This window comes from Amblyomma americanum, chromosome 3, assembly GCF_052857255.1.
Source record: "Amblyomma americanum isolate KBUSLIRL-KWMA chromosome 3, ASM5285725v1, whole genome shotgun sequence".
NCBI classification, from domain to species: domain Eukaryota; kingdom Metazoa; phylum Arthropoda; class Arachnida; order Ixodida; family Ixodidae; genus Amblyomma; species Amblyomma americanum.
In genome coordinates, this window is record NC_135499.1 from 122,983,798 (window position 1) to 122,990,589 (window position 6,792).

Genomic DNA, 6,792 nt, shown 5'->3' on the forward strand with positions numbered 1-6,792 from the left:
CCCCCAGCATTTCTTATTACTGGCCCAGTCCATTCGGTTTTTACTTTGCGCAGCTTGTCAGCCAGTTTTTGACTAATGATTGAAAAATCCGCCCCGGTATCCACCAGAGCGTGTACCTCCAGCCGGATGCCGGTGTACGGATGCGAAGCCTCTACGAAAGCTGAGCCAGCCGTTGGCTGGCTGTCGTCACTTCCGTAATATGAGGTACCGACGACGCGTACGGTGCGCCTGCCGGCGCTCGTCGCTTACATGCCCGGCGGCTGAGTGCGATATGTGCCGAGGCGTGGTGGAATTCTAACGAGTTTGCAGACAATGTGCGTAGGACGCCTCCTGTAATTACTTCGGCAAGCCTTTCTTGACAGGTGAGCTTCGTAAACGCAGGATAATGTATAGTATTCCTTACGGTGCCCAATTTTGATGTGCCTTGAAATGTCTCTCTGATGGCGGCTAATTAGGTGTCCTGAGGTTACCAGCCATTCGCTTTGCTCGGAGAGTGCCTTGCCGTGCTTCGAAGTCCGGTTGAATTTGATAGTTGCAAGCTGAAATCTTTTATTGCTGTGTTTCGTATTTCCCTCTTTCATGCGGGTCTTTGCATTAGCTGTCGCTGCAAATTGACATTGCAGTTCGGAAGCAGGCATAAATTGTATGGAAGATAATCTGAGTTCAATGCAGCGTGTTTTTCTTTATTTGCCCGCCTTGTCTAAGCTGCCTAGAGCTAGGTTCCCTAATCATGAGTCAATAACTGCTTTATTAAGCTACTCAGGATGGCTATTAATGGGATACTAAAGGAAAGTATTAAACTGAGCGAGAGAGGTTTATTATTCCTCGAAATGAATAAAGTGGTTTTTTCTGTGCCAAAAAATGGAATGCGTAGCTGAGAGAATCACAAATGAAAATCGCGAACCCCTTGCACGTTCAAACCGCCCACAAAAAATGAGCATAGTGACGTCATTTCAATGATGCATTTGCCATGGAGCTCTCCGGTCAAGCAGAGACGCCAGTAGGTCAAATCAGCCGTCAGGGCGGCAAGGTTCAAGTGCAGGCCGTCTAAGCTTCGCATTATTTCGGCGGCGGCTCTCCGCTGCATCGCGTTCTTCTGCGCCTTGTTGCAACTCACGCGTATAGGGTAAAATAGGCTTCGTGGGTTAGAAAGACACTACGTGAAGCTATCGAAGATAGACGCAGACGTCAGAATTGTTATTGCACATACGCTCTACATACACGACAATACGCGCGCATGCCTTTCGGGGCAAAAGCTGCCATAGAGCGTTGGATAGGCCTAGTTTTTAGGCCTGAGACTGACCCAGGCCCGCGGCGTCAAGCAAGTGCTCGCTATATTATCACTCTACCGAATCCGGGCCTGTTACCGCGGAAGCTCGATAGGTTATGCTGATCCTTGTATACACAATTAATGAAGTTGTTAGCAAAGACGCTCAAATCGCAAGAACGCTTTAAAATATTTTTGTAATAAACACAAAAACACAAAAAGAAGAAAAGATTGGTCTCGTTTAACTCTTCTGTTCTTTGAACAGGATTCCAGTCTGTAACTCCGATGTTACGAAAGCCAAACATAACATGTAATTAACTAGACTGCATTGCCTCTAGATTCTGATAGTATTTTTTACGGCATCCGATGTATACATATCGAAGCGTCCTCGCAGCAATAGCAATTACATTATTTTTACGGCGTGAGCCTTATACGACGCGCACTCCGGGCCGTCGCGTGGATGAAGCCCGTGCAAAGTAGCCGACCGAAGCGCCCAGGCAGCAAAGATGATATGAAGAATGGAGGGCTGATAGCAAGAGAATTCAGGGAAGAAATATATTGGTAGAGAATTGGGGGACGCTGTTGCCGCCAAAGAGATTGAAAGAAGAGTTAAAAAATAAAGGCAGCCACCGTCTAGAATACATTGAAGCAACAAGCGTTAGCGGAGCGATCGATGCCTAGCGCCATCTAGCAGAGAAATTACGATGCACGTCTACCCGTTGTAGAGTTACAAATCCTCCAGATACGTCACCAAACGGAATTTTCTTCGTTTGAGGGGGGGAGGGGGGTGTCAAGGTGGGCCTAAAGTCCGGCTTAGTAACGCTTAAATTAGTAATTGCAAGTATGCAACGCTTACGTGCTATTTAATTGTGGATTTATTTATATGCCACAACCCATAGGGTTTTATTTGCCTATCAAATTCTTTACACAACTGTCGCCGGATGGGTGCCCCTTTCTGTCGGAGTATACATATTGGATGTGTGCAGACATAGCGGTCTTGTTACGGGACAGTTTTTACCCGTATATAGGATATTTGTTGGGGCGGGGGCGAGGATGGGAGGTGAGGAAGATAAAGGATAGGAGGGCCCAACCAATTTTTATGACCGGCATCTTGGATTCAGAAATCAAAACTATGCCGCCATTTCGTCTTCTGACGTCATACTCACATAGTTCCACCTCGAACCCGACCGCGGCGGCTGCGTTTTTATGGAGGAAAAACGCTAAGGCGCCCGTGTGCTGTGCGATGTCAGTGCACGTTAAAGACCCCAGGTGGTCGAAATTATTCCGGAGCCCTCCACTATGGCACCTATTCTTCCTTTCTTCTTTCACTCCCTCCTTTATCCCTTCCCTTACGGCGCGGTTCAGGTGTCCAAAGGTATATGAGACAGATACTGCGCCATTTCCTTTCCCCAAAAAACCAATTATTATTATTATTATCACCATATTAGACCGTGACTTCATCATTCGCACGCGGCAGGTGGTTACTTCTAGAATGCTACTGTAGATGGCGCTACAAGTCTCAATGCAAGATGCGCTGTTTTCTAGTTGCTGCCACGGAGGGCGCTGTGATCTCAGAGTGGTAGCAAACCCCACGAAATCTCGAAACGTGATGAGTAAGAGCTAACGCTCTTAAAACACTGACCAGGAAAGCGAATAGAGAAAGAAGAAAACGAGAAGGGCGGCCAAGAGAAAAAATAGAAGGGGCAGGAAACGAAAGGACGCTGTTGCTGAGGGAGAAATAGAGCAACTTTAATCTTAAGCGCGCACTGTGATGCCGCCCGCCGTTCGCTTTCGGAGCGTATTCAGTTTTGTGCTTTTTTCTCATCCCGAGCGGCTGCAGCTAGGAAGCCCTCAGGGAGAAGGAGCCCAGTCAAAACATTTTGTTGCAACAGCACAAAAAATTGAGCAAGTTGTTACACTTTGGCTGTGCAAAAATCCAAGCGCTAGCGAACGACAGAAAAGCGGACATAGTACTGTAGTACAGTGAGCAACTCCTCTCTCTCCTTCTGTGTCGTTGTTCGCTTGTGCTTGAATTTTTCTTCCTGTATATAGCCTTCACAGATGGCAAGAAAGCATTTGATTCGGTCGGAACGTCAGCAGTATTGCGGGCATTGTGGAATTTGGGTGCAGAAGAGGTTATGTAAAAATATTGAAAATTATCTATAACGGCTGCAAAGTTACTATGCTTCTTCTTACAGTCAGCAATAAAATTTCAATAAGGAAGGGTGTCAGGCAGGGAGACATGATCTCACCGGTGCTATTCACCGCCTGTTTATAGGAGATATTCTCTGGCCTGGCTTGGGAACAGGTGGGGATAAGAGTTAAGGAAGATTACATATGTAATCAGCGATTCGCCGATTACATTGCCTTGCTAAGTCACTCAGGAGATGAACTGCAAAACATGATCTATACGTTAGACAGGCAGAGAATAACAGTGGGCATTAGAAATAATATGCAGACAACCAAAGTAATCTCCAACAGTCTCGGAAGCGAACAGCACTTAACAACCGATAGTGAGGAGCTGGAAGCCGCAAGAAAATACGTCTACTTCGGGCAGGCAGCAACGGCAGATCCGAATAACGAGGCTGAAATAACTAGAATAAGAATGGAATTCAGGGCATTTGGCATGTTCTTTAAGGTCGTGAATGGAAGTTTATACTAATATTCCTCAGAGAAATGTTTATAACAGCTACGCCTTACCGGTATTCAGCTAGGGGGCAGAAATGTGGAGGCTAACGAGTAGGGTCAGCTTGACTTAAGGACAGTGCAGCGACCTATTCAAAAGAAAGTGATAAATGGAATTACGTTAAGAGACCGGAAAAAACGCATGTTAGTGACACTTTGGTCGAAATTAAGAGTAAGAAATGGGCTTGTGCCGGACATGTAATGCAAAGGCAAGATAACGGACTGGATTGCAAGAAAAGGCAAGCATAGCAGAGTGCAGCAGAAAGTCAGGTGGGCGGATGAGATTAGGAAGTTTGGGAGGGGCCTAGGGTAGCCACAGCTGGCACAGAACAGGATTACTTGGAGAGATATTGAAGAGGCATTTGCCCTGCAGTGGGCGTAGTCAGGCTGCTGTTGCTGATGAATTTTTCGCTATGAAGGTTCTCTGTGAGGGCGGCCGGAGCAACTACATTCCAAACGCAAAAAATTCACAAACTACTTCGTCTTCGAAAGAAGCTGTAAGTGTGAAATGCGCCGCAGGAGAGGTGTACAATAATCTAAGACGGCTTATAGATACTAATAGCCGCACACGAGTCTTGGGCAGCGTCCATCATCAACCACTTTTCTTGTCCAAGAGCCAGTTGTGCTCGCTTCCGAAAGTCAAGCTGGTCGGTAGCGTAGCCAGACTGAGTAACGCTGGATGACGAAGACCTCGTAGGAGCGAAAGTGGCGCCGGCGACAATGCGTAGAGGGTGAACCTTCAACTTCCGGGACTGCCGTTTCGAATGAAGCGCGTGTTAGGAGGGTCGCGCTGGAACGAGATGTAGGAATAACAACTGAGAAACTCTGACGACAACCTATTACATATTTTAACCGCAACGTTTCGGGAGCAACAGTATTTCTCAACCTTTATTTCAAAAACCCAACCAGGCGGACTTCCGTCGCAGGTGTTCTCGTTCGAGAGCGTAGGAAGCGTCAGCATGAAGAAGCCGCCCGCCAGCCGCCGGGATTGCTCATAGTCAACAGTGTGTATCGTGCGGGCCCAGCCGTATGATATGCACGAGCAGCGCTCCAGCGCTGGACTCCCCCGATGCGCCTGCGATTTCGGCCGTTATATAGACGCTGCCGATTTTAGCAGGCCTGCACGCTGCCGGTGAATAACTTGCCGAGCATGGGCACTACCACCCAAACGTTCCCGGTTACTTGGGCTCATCGTGCGTGGCCTTTATGCACCAAGCCGCACGGGTATAGGAAAAAAGTGTTGCCGGAAGATATGTCCCTGGAAAAAAAGCTCCCCCAGAAGATACGTTCCTGGAAAAAACATTCCTGGAAAAAAAGGCCCCTGAGGAAGCGCCGACTAGGAAAAAAGTTCCCAAGTGTAACATCGGCCTAAGGACGAATTTTCCGGCAACCCACTTGAGAAAAAATTCACCTCTTCATTGAACACCTTATTGACTTTCAGAATAGATGTAAACATGAAGTAATTTGCAGTACCAGGTCACATTATTGACATTTAGTTCAGGTCGTGCCAAGTATAGCCATATCCCAAAGTCCTTCCGCCGGTGTCTTCGCTGATGTGCCGAACGATACAGATATTCACTTGCCCCCGCCCACTCCCTTCCCGCCACCATTGTTTTGCTTTATGGACTCCGTTCGGTGGTTCAGTGGGTGATGGTAGTGGTCGAATGTATAGGCAGAATTTGACTCGCAGCACACTGTCCGCAGTTACTCCACGTGAGTCCCTGGTTTAAACGATTTTGCCTCTACCATAGTTTTATATGGCCAGCGTCCTCTAAAACTTCAGGACTGATTGTGACATTGATCGCCGCTCAATTGGAGAACCCTCAGGGTAAACGATGACATGCATTACGTTTGGCACAGCACCAATGGGGGATGAAAGCCTGGAATCTGTTCGTAGTTTAGCCACTTCCATGCCGATGGGTAGAATTGCCGCAGCGTACAATGTCGCATGATTGTTGTGTCCTCCATCAAGAATTGCTCAATGAACGCTTCACATCAAAAGAGCTTTAGCTTTGTTTTAGCTCTGTTTGCCCGCCTTTAGTCCCAGAAAATATATGTATCAATGCAGACTGGTATTTCTTCGGCAGCATATGACATCGGTCTCTAAGGGAATGGTCCACAGTTAAAGCATCTCTGCAGTCATCACGTTTAGCACAGCAACAGCGTGTACAAGTTTTCATTTCTAGAGCACTCCTTACAGGCACTGCTAGCAACGTAACATGAGCCGAGTATCAGGTCAGGGAAGCGCCTGTACCCATAAAAAGACCGGTGGGTACACGACGGCACTGGGGATCGAACCCAGCACCTCCCAAATGTGAGGCGGATGCTCAAATCACAGGGGGTTACGGGTTGCATGGTGGCACCCGTTTGGGGACATCTTTTTCTGCTTCGAAAATGGGGAGATTTTTTCCGGGGATGTTTTTTCCGGAGGCATCTTTTTCAGGGACATTTTATCCGAGGACGTTTTTTTTCAGGCTACTTTTGTTCCGGAACTTGAGCCATATGCGGGCTGTAGGCCACACATGATGTATGCATGTGGTATTTCTCAGATATGTTTTAGCATATCTAAAAGCATATTCGCCTTTCCGTAGCGCAGAAAACATGGAAGACCACGCCCTCCAATTTCGCTTTATACATTGACGACCTGCATGAATGCGCTTGCGTGCCTGAGCGCATACTAAAACACAATAGGCACTTCGCAATTCAGAACTCCCACAACCTCCACGAAGTAACCATTTCGGCGGCAGAGGTGAGAATGAAGCCGCATCCCTGGCAGCCTAAAGCAAACACAACAGAGCGTGAATGCTCTATATACCTTTCAGTTCTGCACCTGCGGCATA